General features: G+C 40.6%; 1 protein-coding gene across 1 annotated transcript in view; it reads right to left on the reverse strand.

Moving 5' to 3' along the window:
• VEPH1 (ventricular zone expressed PH domain containing 1) overlaps nucleotides 1-4,799 on the reverse strand; it is a 181,809-nt gene extending 177,010 nt beyond the window's left edge. Inside the window, exon 1 of the mRNA XM_070753507.1 lies at nucleotides 4,595-4,799. The gene's annotated coding sequence lies outside the window, so the exon portion shown is untranslated. The remainder of the gene's footprint in view (nucleotides 1-4,594) is intronic.
• Nucleotides 4,800-15,301: the final 10,502 nt, after the last annotated feature.

A 15,301-nucleotide genomic window follows, 5' to 3' on the forward strand; every position in this document is an offset into this window, starting at 1 on the left:
CGTACGCCAGTGTTTCCCAACCTTGGCAACTTGAAGATATTTGGACTTCAACTCCCAGAATTCCCCAGCCAACGAATGCTGACTGGGGAATTCTGGGAGTTGAAGTCCAGATATCTTCAAATTGCCAAGGTTGGGAAACACTGGTGTAGGGATACTGTTATGAGTTTTATTTTCCCTTCTAAAGAGATGAGAGGTTCTCAGTTCAGTTAATGAATAAACGTTTAACCATAACAAAGATCATTTAGAGTTTAATATTAGTCACAGAGCTTGTTATTAGGAATAGCAAAATAAGTTAAAAATAGCTAATACAAATATGCAAGGCTAAAAGAAAAGGAAGATATAGAACCAGAAAACTACTGTTTGAAATTGTGTCAAATCTGTATTTCAAAATAAAAACAGGTCTAGAAATCTTACATTTATTTATTTATATATATATGTGTGAAAACCACTCATGCATTAATTATGAAATCTGCAGAAACATAAAAGCCTACAATTTTGCCACTCACTAAGAAAGGATTATTATTAACAAACTCTAATGCTTAAAGAGTTCTACTTCCCCTCCCCACCTAAAATTTGATCCAAATCAGTGGTGAAATGTGAAAATTTTCCCCACTGGTTTTGTGGATGTGGCTTACTTTGTGGGTGTGACTTGAGGTCAGGTGAGTGTGGCTTCAGGTGGGTGTGGCTTGGTGATCAGGTGATTTGCTGGGTAGGCTTGGTGATCAGGTGATCGGGTGGGCGTGCTTGGTGGGTATGTGACTGGGTGACCATTCTTGGTGGTCATGTGACCAGGTTGGCGTTGCCAACTTATAAAATGCTCTTGCTTAGCAGCCAGAATTTTGGCCTGAATTGTAATCATAATTTATTTATTTATTTATTTATTTATTTATTTATTTATTTATTTATTTCTCCTTCCTTCTTCCCACCCTCCCTCCCTCTCTCCCTCCTCTCCCTTTCCCCTCCCTTCCTGTCTTTCCCCTCTTCTTTTCCTTCCCTTCCTTCCTTCCTTTCCTTCCTTTTTTCTTTCTTATCTCTCTCTCTCTCCTCCCTCCCTCTCTCTATCTCTTTCTCTAGGTGGTGGGAGAAGGAAGGAAGTTTTAAGTGTCAATTTATCAGGTTCCACCACATAGTTTCATAGTGTAGCACAAGTATCAGATAGTTCTTTAATATGATAAAGTCTATGGTTACAATGGCCCTCCAAAAGGTAAAACATCATGAGAAAATTTATATAGAACACTAGAAACACAATAAGTGGGGACTATTTCTTTGAAGAGGTCCACATCATATGTGCCTGACACATTCTCAAATCTTTGTATGGGCTTTCTAAGTATATAGAAAGTAAGTATGTTAGTATATAGAACGTAACCTACTTGGGTGTTGCCATACAGTAGCTAACCATGTTAGTTTGTAAAATATAAAGACTGTACCTTTAAGGAAATATTATTGGTTGGCCATAAGAGGGCGCCAACACCGTTCCCTTTGGGGGGAGTTACTTTGTTAGAGATATATGTGCCGCGAGCTGTATTCTTGCTGTGCGCGTGGTTTGTAAACTATTAGAGTATTATATTATTGATTCTGTATATTTGCAAATAATAATATTGTTAAATATACATTGATATTAAGTCTGAGTCATTATCTGGCTAACCCACATTTCCTACACCACAACAACTCTGCTTAATGTGTGTTGAAGGTTTCGTACCGAGACATACTAACAATCCTGTTTTACTGCTTCACATTATCTTGGTCCCCACAGTAAGTTTATATGCTTACTAGTTTATATACTTACTTACTTGATCAAACAATGCATTTCATCGTAAGTATTGATAAATTAACCTAAACCTTATAAAATCACTGTACTAAGCTATGATTACCAATTTAAATTTAAGTGATTTCAGTGGGACTAAAGGTTATCTGTGAGACCGCCTTCTGCCGCGCAAATCCCAGCGACTGGTTATGTCCCACAGAGTTGGTCTTCTCCGGGTCACGTCGACTAAACAATGCCATCTGGCGGGACCCAGGGGAAGAGCCTTCTCTGTGACAGCTCCGACCCTCTGGAATCAACTCCCCCCAGAGATTAGGACTGCCCCCCCCCTTGCCTTTCGTAAACTCCTTAAAACCCATCTCTGTTGTCAAGCTTGGGGGAACTGAGACACTTTCCCCTTGCCTATGTAGTTTCTGTGCATAATATGACTGTATGTATGCTTTTATATACTGGGGTTTCTCTCTTAGATTTTTATATGAATAATTGTTATCTTAGATTCTAATTATTAGATTTGTCATTATGTATTGTTTTTATCACTGTTGTGAGTCGCCCCGAGTCTGCGGAGAGGGGCAGCATACAAATCTAATTATTAATAATAATAATAATAATAATAATAATAATAATAATGACTCCCCAGTTTGAGTAGTGGTTTAAAGCGTCAGGGTAAAACACTTTTGAAAAAACTTGCCAAGAAAACTTGTTCAGGCAGTCTCTGCAAATTGGACATGATTAAATGGAGGGCGGAGTGGGGGGTGAGCATGGCTTATTCTCATTCCACCCTATTGGATATGTCAACACACTGTACAGTACTAGAACGTAACATTTAAACTTTGTACAATGGGTGAGCTTACGCATTGTTTTTGTTTAAATTGGTTAATATTGGATAAAAACAATGCATTCTTATGTATTGTTTTGGTTGGAAAGGGAAGCTAGTGACTCCAAAGACAGTGGGAAAAGGTTTCTTCCCAAAATTGAAATCAATTGGTTAACATAAAATCCTTAAAAAATACTTGAGACAAGACATAATTTTTGTTAAGAGCTGGGGAGGTGCAGTGGTTAGAGTGCAGCACTGCAGACTACTTCAGCTAACTGCTAGCTGTAGTTCAGCAATTCAAATCTTACCACCGGCTCAAGGTTGACTCAGCCTTCCATTATTATTGTTATTATTATTATTTATTAGATTTGTATGCCGCCCCTCTCCGTAGACTCGGGGTGGCTCACACCAAAAACAAAGACAATGTAAAAACAAATCTAATAATTAAAAGAAAACACTAAAAATCCCATTATTAAAAGCAAACATACACAAAAACATACCATGTATAAACTGTATAGGCCCGGGGGAGATGTCTCAGTTCCCCCATGCCTGACGGCAGAGGTGGGTCTTAAGAAGTTTATGAAAGGCAAGGAGGGTGGGGGCAATTCTAATCTCCAGGGGGAGCTGGTTCCAGAGGGTCGGAGCCGCCACAGAGGAGGCTCTTCCCCTGGGTCCCGCCAAACGACATTGTTTAGTCGACGGGACCCGGAGAAGGCCAACTCTGTGGGACCTAACCGGTCACTGGGATACTCTGGTCCGATGCCATGAAGGGCTTTATAGGTCATAACCAACACTTTGAATTGTGACCGGAAACTGATCGGCAACCAATGCAGACTACGGAGTGTTGGTGTAACATGGGCTTACCTGGCGAAGCCCACGATTGCTCTCGCAGCTGCATTCTTCACAATCTGAAGTTTCCGAACACTTTTCAAAGGTAGCCCCATGTAGAGAGCATCCTTCCGAGGTGGGTAAAATGAGGACCCAGACTGTTGGGGGCAATATGCTGATTCTGTAAACCGCTTGAAGAGGGCTGTAAAAGTACTATGAAGCGCTATGTAAGTCTAAATGCTATTGCTATTGTAAGGTGGACATATTAAAATTGTTAATTGCCCTAGAGTGATTGGTACCCACTTATCCTATATATATATATAGGAAATAATCTCTTAGCCCCATTTCTTGCTTCTATTTTTAGATAATAAAATGTCCCATAGCAAGCAAATTACCAAGATTCCTAGGGGGTAAGTTCAATTACATATTAATTTTTAATCAGGCTATCCAAATTGGTTGAATAAGTTAATAGGACAGAAAGCGCTAAAGCAGCGTATTAAAATTCACATTCTATGCATGGAAGATCCCAGATTCTCACATCTTTGAAAGCAGCTTGTAGAAATGCTGAGGACCATTGCCAATTTTCTGAGCTACGTAGATCAATGTGTTTATCATAAAGAATCTTTACAATTTATCAATGAGAATATACAGTATGTATGTCCATACCAGAATTTGTTCAAATAAGAAAAAAAAATATTTCGGTACAATCCAGATTTACTCAAAAAAATATTTCAGACAAATCATAGCATTAGAAATGCAAATTAAAGATTATAAATAAGACCTTGCTGGAGAATAATGTCCATGTTAATTTTATTTATGTATTGTTAATCTATTATATTTTGGCATTTTAAAATTTAAACCTCAAGTTTTGAGTAGAAAGTTCACAGATAAAAGTGACAAATCCAATATTAGAATCAACATTTTCACTTGGTAGTTTTGGCCTATACCATTTTAAAAGTGGTTACAATTTAAAAATAAATACATAAATAAAAATGCTCCCTGGACAGAGTAATCTAAGATTAATAACATTGTTTTTCAGATTTTTTTAAAAAAGTATTTATTGATTGGTTATTCTCAGTTTCTCTCTTTACTAACAGAACATACAGCGGGAAATAACACATGCATTTATAATAAATCATAAATAAAACACATTAAAATATGCCTCTATAATTTTAAAATATTTTTCCCACCTGCAATCTGAAATCAGAAGTCTATCAGATGACTCCATATAAATTGTAGATCCAATTCTGAATTAGCCAGGAATATGGGGCAAAAAAGCATTAATTTTCAGTGTGCATGGAATATCAAATTATATCAAACAATTAAAACTATAAGCATAGCATTAAATGTTGCTAACAGACTGAAAGCATGGCAGGTCAACTCTCTTCTGGTTGCAAGATCAAGTTACATACTGAAATTATCTACCTGCACAGAGAGCTAATTGACTGGCATATTCTATTGACCAAGAGAAACACCCTTTATCTTGCTTGTGTTACCAATCCGGAGAATTTTGTTAATTGAACTGCGTACTTGATCGTTTGAGCACTCTTGGGCTAACTGAGCCAAACTGCAATTTTGATTGCTGAATTCTTAAGCTGCTTAGAAGGAACTGGGTGTGAGGAGAGGCTGAACTTTTGTGTCACTTGAAATATATGCTTTAGTACCAGAATGTTTGACCAGTTTTGCTGCATTCTTCACAAATGAAAATGTTGTTTCCTTTTCTTAATAGATGTAAAAAAAACCCCAACAACCCACCATTCAGGAATTACATTATGACTACCTGCTTTGAACAAACATTTTTAGATTATTTTTAATACAGTGATACCTTGTCTTACAAACTTAATTGGTTCCGGGACGAGGTTCTTAAGGTGAAAAGTTTGTAAGACGAAACAATGTTTTCCATAGGAATCAATGAAAAAGTGATTAATGCGTGCAAGCCCAAAATTCACCCCTTTTGCCAGCTGAAGTGCCCATTTTGCGCTGCTGGGAATCCCCTGAGGCTCCCCTCCATGGGAAACCCCACCTCTGGACTTCCATTGCCAGCGAAGCACCTGTTTTTGTGCTGCTGGGATTCCCATGCTAGGATTCCCCTGTAGCATCACAAAAACATGGAAGCCCAGAGGTGGGGTTTCCCATAGAGGGAAGCCTCAGGGGAATCCCAGCAGCGCAAAAACGGGTGCTTCGCTGGCAACGGAAGTCTGGAGGCGGGACATCCCAGAGGCGGCGGTGGGTTTGTAAGATGAAAATAGTTTGTAAGAAGAGGCAAAAAAATCTTAAACCCCAGGTTTGTATCTTGAAAAGTTTGTATGACGAGGCGTTTGTAAGATGAGGTATCACTGTATTAGATTTGTTTACATTGTCTTTTTTATTGTTGTTAGCCGCCCCGAGTCTTCGGAGAGGGGCGGCATACAAATCTAATAAATACAAATACAATACAAATTTACAAGGATTCTTAAGGTTAGTAGTAAAATTTACCTGATTATTAAGAAAATGCTATTTCTGCTGTGTTATTGATGTGTGGGGTAGGTGATCTAGATCAGTAGCTCTGAACCTTTTCTTCACCGCTGACCTCTTTCAAATACCATGGTCCATGGCCATGATTGAGGACCATAGCCACAAACCACGAAGATGTAACTCAAGACTTAAATCATAACATTTCTTCAAAACTTCATGGACTCTCTGTGATGCAATTGTAGCCCCCTAGGGGTCCAAGGATCACAGGTTGAGAACCACCTATGAACTGTGAACTACATAGTTAATGAAGTCTCCAAGCTCTTTGTAATGGGTTCAGTCCTCAGTTTAAAGGAGCAAACAAATTTTTTTGGAAAAATTACCGTAACTCAGGCTAGACAAATAAACAGACTTATTTCTTACATTTTTGTGGTTGAGGAATACAGTGTAAAAAAAAGCAGGTCTTGAAAATTAATGCTTAAGACAAAAACTCAATGATGACATTGAAAAAAACCCAAAGCATATACATTGTTAAAATGCCTAAATTGAATAACATTAGCAACTTATGAATGGTATGAATTTAAATTCTAGAAGTCAATAGTGTCATCAAGAGTTTGAGATTTTTTTTAATTGAAGATTGATAATAGAAAACATTTTTTAAGGAAAACTGATGAATTTTACTGAATGTTGGGAATTTTTTTTAGAATATATGTGAATTTGTTATTGCAGGGAACTCAGAAACAGCAAAATAGAAGAAAGAGAGGTAGCTGCTACTACAGGTCTGATGATATATTACCAGTTCAGAATATTCTATAGAATTTCTGCAGAGTTTCTAAACATTTTATATTGTTTGCATAATATCTCAAATGGGTAACCACTAACAAGCGGTTTAAGATGACAATCTGCAACTTGTAGATTGTATGTTCTGCATACTTTATTTTCTTGGAATGTGTTCTGCATTATAGTCTGAAGCAGGGAAAAAAGGGGGTTTAGATATGAAAATATGCATTGGATCTCTTGATTTCACCTTAAAGATTCTGCAACTTCATAGACTAGTGATGTGATTTCAGAAAAATGTGGCTTGAGTTAAGGAACAAACATTAGTGCTACCTCAACTGAAATATGTATTTTTCTGAGATTGTGTGGCTATTGTGAAATCCTGGGGCAAAGATGCAGCCGATGCGATTCTTATCAATGCCTTATCAATCAACTTCAGAGCCAAAGCACTGGGCATCCCTACTATTTAGAAAACATTCTGAATACAGGGAGTTCTTGACTAGCAACAGTTCATTTAGTAACTGTTCAAAGTTATAACAGTGCTGAAAAAATGAGTTATGACTGTTTTTCACACTTACAACCTTAACATCATGGTTAAAAGTTTCAGGTAGAAAATAGAATATGCCATTTGGAGCACATATGTGTTAAACTAGATTGACAGACAATCTGACATTATCAAAAGTATCTCAGGGTAATGGGTAGCCCAATAAGCAATGTCTACTGCAATTGTTTAGATCTTTCCCACATTTGTCCCTTGCTGCCTTGTTGTCAAACAGACAACAAGTGGTCAAAATAGGAAGCACAAATATCCATCCCCGTCCCAGTTAAAAGCGGTGTTCCCCAAGGTAGTGTACTGGGACCAACGCTCTTCATTCTCTACATCAATGACCTTTGTGATTACATCACAAGCAACTGTGTCTTCTTCGCCGACGATGTAAAACTCTTCAACACCACCGATAACACAATTACTCTCCAAAAAGACCTGAACTCTGTTTCTGAGTGGTCTAACACATGGCAACTCCAAATCTCAACTAGCAAATGCTCTGTCCTACACATTGGGAAAAAGAATCTGAACTCCAAATACGAACTGAATAATCAAATTATCACAGATAATCCCCACTCGGTTAAAGACCTCGGTATACTAAAAACAAAAGATTTAAATGCCAAAGCAACATAGACAAGAAGGCTTCAAGAGTTGTAAACCTAATCCTACGTAGCGTCTGCTCTGACAATCTCACACTACTTACCAGAGTTTACAAAACTTTTGCCAGACCCATCCTCGAATACAGCTCATCCGTTTGGAACCCATATCGCATCTCAGACATCAACACCCTTGAAAATGTCCAAAGATACTTCACCAGAAGAGCCCTTCACTCCTCCACTCGAAACAGAATACCCTACGAGACTAGACTTTCAATCCTGGGCCTAGAAAACCTAGAACTAAGACATCTTAAACAAGATCTAAGTATTGCCCACAAGATCATATGCTGCAACGTCCTGCCTGTCGGCAACTACTTCAACTTCAACCACAACAACACAAGAGCACACAACAGATTTAAACTTCATATTAACCGCTCCAAACTTGACTGTAAAAAATATGACTTCAGTAACCGAGTTGTCGAAGCGTGGAACTCATTACCGGACTCCATAGTGTCATCCCAAACCCCCAACAATTTACCCTTAAATTATCTATGGTTGACCTATCCAGATTCCTAAGAGGTCAGTAAGGGGCGAGTACAAGGGCACTAGAGTGCCTTCCGTCCCCTGTCCTATTGCTCACCTATATCTCCTATACCTTTCTTCTATTCCTATATCTCTTCTTCTAGTCTTTCATTGATATGTTCTATTACTATACAGTGATCCCCCGATCATTGCGAGGGTTCCGTTCCAGGACCCCCCGCAACGAGCGGGTTTTAGCGAAGTAGCGCTGCGGAAGTAAAAACACCATCTGCGCATCCGCAGCGCTAGCGAGGAGCCGAAGATTGGGGGCCGCGCGGCTGTTTTAAAACGTCGCCGTCGGCATGGGGGGCTTGCCAGCACCCCCCGGACCCCCAACCCGGGTTTGGGGGGCTGCTAGGAAGCCGCCCATGCCGGCGGCGACGTTTTAAAACAGCCGCGCGGCTTTCCAATGAGTCCCGAAGACAAACGTCAAACTTCCGTGTTTGTCTTCGGGACTCATTGGAAAGCCGCGCGGCTGTTTTAAAACGTCGCCGCCGGCATGGGCGGCTTGCCAGCACCCCCCCGGACCCCCAACCCGGGTTTGGGGGGCTGCTAGGAAGCCGCCCATGCCGGCGGTGACGTTTTAAAACAGCCGCGCGGCTTTCCAATGAGTCCCGAAGACAAACGTCAAACTACCGCGTTTGTCTTCGGGACTCATTGGAAAGCCGCGCGGCTGTTTTAAAACGTCGCCGCCGGCATGGGCAGCTTGCCAGCACCCCCCCGAACCCGGGTGAGCAGCGAGCGAACGGCGGGTGGCCGGGCGAAGGGCGGGCGAGCGGCGAAGGGCGGGCGAGCGGGTGCTGGGGAGGGCTTTTCGCCCTCCCGCCAGCAAGAGGGGGAGCGAACGGCATGGGCAGGCTGCGGACAAGCCGTTCGCTCGGGCCGCTTCCCAGCTGAGTACTCAGCTGGGAAGCGGCCCGAGCGAACGGCGTGGGTGGGAGAAGGGCGCGCGAGCCGCGGGCACGCGGGCAGGCAGGCTGCGGACAAGCCGTTCGCTCGGGCCGCTTCCCAGCTGAGTACTCAGCTGGGAAGCGGCCCGAGCGAACGGCGTGGGCGGGAGAAGGGCGCGCGAGCCGCGGGCGCGCGGGCAGGCAGGCTGCGGACAAGCCGTTCGCTCGGGCCGCTTCCCAGCTGAGTACTCAGCTGGGAAGCGGCCCGAGCGAAGCGGCAGCAGCGAGGAGTTTGCGTGGGCGGTGGGGAAACTCCTCGCTGATGCCCGCCAAGAGGGGGAAGACCTAGGGAAGCCGCCCAGCAGCTGATCTGCCCGGCGCCATCTACGCATGCGTGCCCATAAAAAAAAAGGGCACGCATGCGCAGATGGTGTTTTGACTTCCGGGTTCAAAAATCGCAAATTACCCTGTTCGCAATGGTCGGGAACGCAATAACCAGGGGATCACTGTACCTTCTTTTCTATTCTTTCTTAGATATATTTTACCATGAGTATCTCCTCTATAACCTTCATCATGTATTTTGCTGTGTGTGTGTGTGTGTGTGTGTGTGTGTGTGTGTGTGTGTATATATATATATATATATATATATATATATATATATATATATATATATATATATATACCCACTAAATCCCTCATTGTGTATTGGAAAAAATAAATAAATAAAATAAAATAAAATCTTAACCCTATCTCGTTACACTTCTGTTTGATAAAAACATTGTTAGTTCACCATTATTCTCTGAAGTTGTCATAATTTTAAAATGATACAAAACTTCTTGAACAGAAATAAAGTAGACTAAATTTCCACTATATTGTAGAGAATCAATTTTTCTCATAAAGTTAAAAAAAAACAACCAATAATCTCTATTACATAAAGCAAAGAAATGATTCCTCATATTCACAATATAACTTTCTAGCGTTGTCCCTGAGGTCTGAATTTATCAAGTGCCCAAGTTTACACATTGCATAAAAACTGAGAAACAGAAAATTGAGCACTGGCCTTTCAGGCCCAGCTCAGTAGTAAAAGCGATTGAATTTTGCTGTCAAGTACATTAGGGAGAAAGATCACAAAACAAAGATAAATCAGATTAACACTTTAAAGATAAATGGTATTTCAGCCAAATTTAATTTCACTTTTGAAATGTGCAAACTCACCAAAAGCCTTTACTGTACATCAAATACATGATACTGCACTCTGAAATTCATTACGGGACCTTCATAAACTTTCTTCAATCAGGTTAATAATGTCTCCACCCAATTCCATAGCAAACTGTGTAGACATTAGTTCTCTTGATCTAAGAAATGGATGTAACAATCCAGTCCAGCTGGAAGTCTATTCTCAGTCATTCAGGTCATGGTTGTGCCAAAGGTACTTTTTTCAAGAGGCAACTAGACTTTCTGATTTTTCTTTGAAGATGTTTCTTTCAAAAAGGCCATCTATGTCAAAACTCAACTACCATAAACTCTCTCAACAGAGAGGAAGGGATACAACATCATCTATCTCCATTTTATAACCCAATCCTTTTAACAATTGCAAGAATTGTTAAATTACGTAGCTTCTGCTCTGGCAATCTCACACTACTTAACAGAGCTTACAAAACTTTTGCCAGACCCATCCTCGAATACAGCTCATCTGTTTGGAACCCATATCGCATCTCAGACATTAACACTCTTGAAAATGTCCAAAGATACTTCACCAGAAGAGCCCTTCACTCCTCCACTCGAAATAGAATACCCTATGAGACGAGACTTTCAATCCTGGGCCTAGAAAGTTTAGAACTAAGACGCCTTAAACAAGATCTAAGTATTGCCCACAAGATCATATGCTGCAACGCCCTGCCTGTCAGCGACATCAGCTTCAACCACAACAACACAAGAGCACACAACAGATTTAAACTTAATATTAACCGCTCCAAACTTGACTATAAAAAATATGACTTCAGTAACCGAGTTGTCAAAGCGTGTAACTCATTACCGAATTCCATAGTGTCATCCCCAAACCCCCAACACTTTACCCTTAGATTATCTACGGTTGACCTATCCAGATTCCTAAGAGGTCAGTAAGGGGCGAGTACAAGTGCACTAGAGTGCCTTCCGTCCCCTGTCCTATTGCTCTCCTATATCTCCTATACCTATCTTCTATTCCTATATCTCTTCTTCTATTCTTTCATTGATATGTTCTATTACTATATCTTCTTTTCTATTATTTCTTAGATATATTTTACTATGAGTATCTCCTCTATAACCTTCATCATGTATTTTACTATGTGTATATAGATATATACCCACGAAACCCTCTTTGTGTATTGGACAAAATAAATAAATAAATAAATACATACATACATACATACATACATACATACATACATACATACAAACAAACAAACAAACAAATAAATAAATAAATAAATAAATAAGAAGGCTCCACACCCATTTGCACTACTCAGGCGACCCTGACAACAAAGATAAACCTCCAGATGGCCTCAATGACTTGATGAAAAGAATGCAAATGACCAGCTACCTGCAAGTATAAATCCTTCCATTCCCCAACATCCAGGGAAGGGCTGCAAATTTTTTATTACCACACTGTGGGCATGTCTTATTTTGTGGGTGTGGCTTGCCAGCCATGTGAGCAGAATGGAGTGGCTTGGCGATCATGTGACCAGGGGGTGGCTTAAAGGCCATGTGACTGGCTTAAAGGTGGCCAACTTGATGTCACCCATGTCAAGGGTTTGGGTAAGGGTGCCTGGCCTCTCCTCGCCTCAAAGAGATACAATTTTCCTATCTATTTACTATTACTGAACATCCAAAATATACTATTTAATTATATATATATATATGTGAATGATGAGGCAGCAGCCATCTCGATCACCGGAACATAGAAACTTTAATAAAACCACTTAGCTTTCGTTAGCGTGCTGCTAACTTCGGATACACATGGAGGAGCAAGGTCATGGCTTCGATTTCCAGGGAACTGAGATTCTGGCACGGGATGAAACCAAGGGAGGTCGCCTCCTAAAAGAAGCCTGGTTCTCGAATGAAAATTCTTTAAATAGACACATCGATATGCCATCGGCATACCAGGCTTTAAGGCACCAACAACGACTTAAAGGAGATGGGTCATTAAGATTGGACACAGCCCCCAGCAGAATTCCCCAGGCCAGACATAGAATCCAGCCAAATGAGGGTGGGATAACCCCCCACGAGAAACAAGGGAACATACTGGAGCAATACGGAGGTAGAGGTGGAGGGGCACAATTTAAGTCTAACATAGAGGACAAGGGGGGATTAGAACAGTGTAGACCTAGGACGAGGACATGGGTAAAAAAATTGCAAGAGCAGACATGTACCACTATAGAAAGTAACAACGACAATGGGGGGAACAAAGGAATACCAAACACCTCCGAAGCATTGCCTCACAACTCCACCCCCTCCCTTGGGGAGGGAAAAAGGCAACAGACACGAGTAAAAGCGGTAGATCTCCCTACAGCCAGCAGGATTAAGCCTCACAATTCCACCCCCTCCCTTGGGGAGGGAAAAAGGCAACAAACACGAGCAAAAGCGGTAGATCTCCCTTCAGCCAGCAGGATTAAGCCCACAATTAGGCTTACCGCAGGGGGGAGGGAAGGGTGTGGCCCCGTGACGCGGGCAATGAGCAGACTGAGTAATGCTTTATAAAGATGTTTGTCTCCCACGGCATTTTAATACTCTGACGAAGTTAGCAGCACGCTCTTCTAAAATTATACACATCTAACATTTACTGCGATAGGAAAAACATACCCAGAGCCCAGAAGGGAAAAAAAGAAAACAAATCAAATAATTTTCTACCAGTTCTGCGTACCTGATCAAAATTTTTCTACTAGTTCTGCCTAACTGACCGTACCGCATGCTCCAAAAGATTTCCTGAAACCCAGGGAGGCAAAAAACGGCCCAACAGCCCAACTGGAAGTTCATTTCTGAATTTCCAGTAGTCCCATCAGGTCCATTTTTTGCCAGCCACTGGCTCTGGAGGCTTTTCTGAAGCCTGGGGAGGGCGATAAACAAAGGCTTCAGTGAGCCCTGCACACATGCATGGTGACGGGGAGCACGGGAGGGTTGTGTCACACATACATGGAGGGAGGGCACTGTATTACTATTGTGCGTGTGTGTACCCTTTTGGCACCTGGGCAAAAAAAGGTTCACCATCATTGCCTTATTCTATAGAAAGACTTTTTTTTTTGTATTTCAGATAACTTTTTTTTTTAATGTGAAGAAATTTTTTCATTATCATTTTTCTTGGGGCATTACAAATATTTTCTAGAATTAATGTTAATAATCTTGTTAATACTGAGTGTGGTTTTTTTTAATTAACATTAATGTAAAAAGTAGCTTGGGTGTACACACATTGTGCCTCCAGATGTTTAGAGAAACATACCACACAATTCAGAGCAGATACAGTAGTCCCTCACCTATTGCTGGTGTTACGTTCCAGACCTGGCCGCGATAGGTGAAATCCGCGATGGGGAATTTATCGACTGATAGTACTTATTTAAGTGTTTATATTGTAATTGTTTGGTAAGTTTTCATTGTTTTAAGTGTTTATAAACCCTTCCCACACAGTATTTATTTTAGATACAGTATTTAAATACAGTATTTACAATTTTAGATATATTTTTTTTTAAACCTGCCGATCGAGTTCGGCGGGCTGTTTAAATCTGCCGATTGACTTCCTCAGAAACCCGCGATGAAGTGAAGCCGCAGTAGGTGAAGCGCGGTATAGCAAGGGACTACTGTACTAGCTTTTTGCATATCCTTTCTCTTTTCACTCACTAGGTGGCGCTCATAATCTAGTTCTCTGCAGGTACTGTTTGTTAGAGTGAATCTGAATTTTGACCATACACATTAAAATTGGGGTCCAGATCATTGTGAAAGAATTCTTATAATAAGAAGTGCCATACTAAGCAAGATTCAGATCCTTATTTTTGTTTTTGAAAATGCCAGGTATTTTTATGGTTTGTATTGGATATAACAATAGCGATAGCATTTAGACTTATATGTAGCATTCTCTGAGCAGTTTATAATATCAGCATTTTGCTACCAACCATCTGGGACCACCTTTTATTGACCTTGGAAGAATGGAAAGTTGAAACAATCTTGAGCCGGTCAGGATCGAACTCTTGGCTGTGGGCAGAGTTAGTCTGCAATACTGCATTCTAACCACTACACGACTACAGCTTGTTTCCCATTCTGTACTTTTTCCATTCTTCACTCTTCACTTAAGCTTGGTGCAGCTGTTACTCTAATTAATCTAATGGTTTTGCATCTTAAAACTGCTGGAGGGAAAAGATGTGAATGTTTTTGCCACAAGAATTCCCAGGAAGCTCTGGCTAAGAGTTCCAGGAATTGTAGGCCTAAGACTGAAGTTTTGTATAAAGGGTTCTATTTGGGGATGGGTGAGCAGCTACTTTAGAGTTGTTCAAAGTTTGTATAAAAATCATATTGAAAAGAGATTTTTTTTAAAAAAAAAGAAAATCTAGATGTTGATATAAATATAACAAGTTGTTATTATCACAGTCATGCATTTCACTAGATTGTTAGAGTTTTTTCAGCAGAAAATTTGAAAATGATCTAATTTAGACTGTTAAAAAGATGAGGAGCAGATAAGCACATGCTTCATTTACAAACAATGTATTATTATTATTATTATTATTATTATTATTATTATTATTATTATGTCAGTACAACACAGCAAACAAGATCACTATGCTGGATTTCGTATTTCATCACCAACCGGGCACTTCCCAAGCACCTAGGACTGCGTGATGTAGCGGCGAATTATGTTTGCCGATCCCAGAAAAGCGGCCTTTTGCAATTGACAGATGGAGATTTTGTCAATTCCAATGGTTTTCAAATGTCCGCTGAGATCCTTTGGCACTGTGCCCAGCGTGCCAAGTACCACTGAGACCACTTTCACTGGCTTATGCCAGAGTCGTTGCAGCTCGATTTTTAGATCTTCGTATT

Source organism: Erythrolamprus reginae, chromosome 5 (genome assembly GCF_031021105.1).
Source record: "Erythrolamprus reginae isolate rEryReg1 chromosome 5, rEryReg1.hap1, whole genome shotgun sequence".
In the NCBI taxonomy this organism is placed as follows: domain Eukaryota; kingdom Metazoa; phylum Chordata; class Lepidosauria; order Squamata; family Dipsadidae; genus Erythrolamprus; species Erythrolamprus reginae.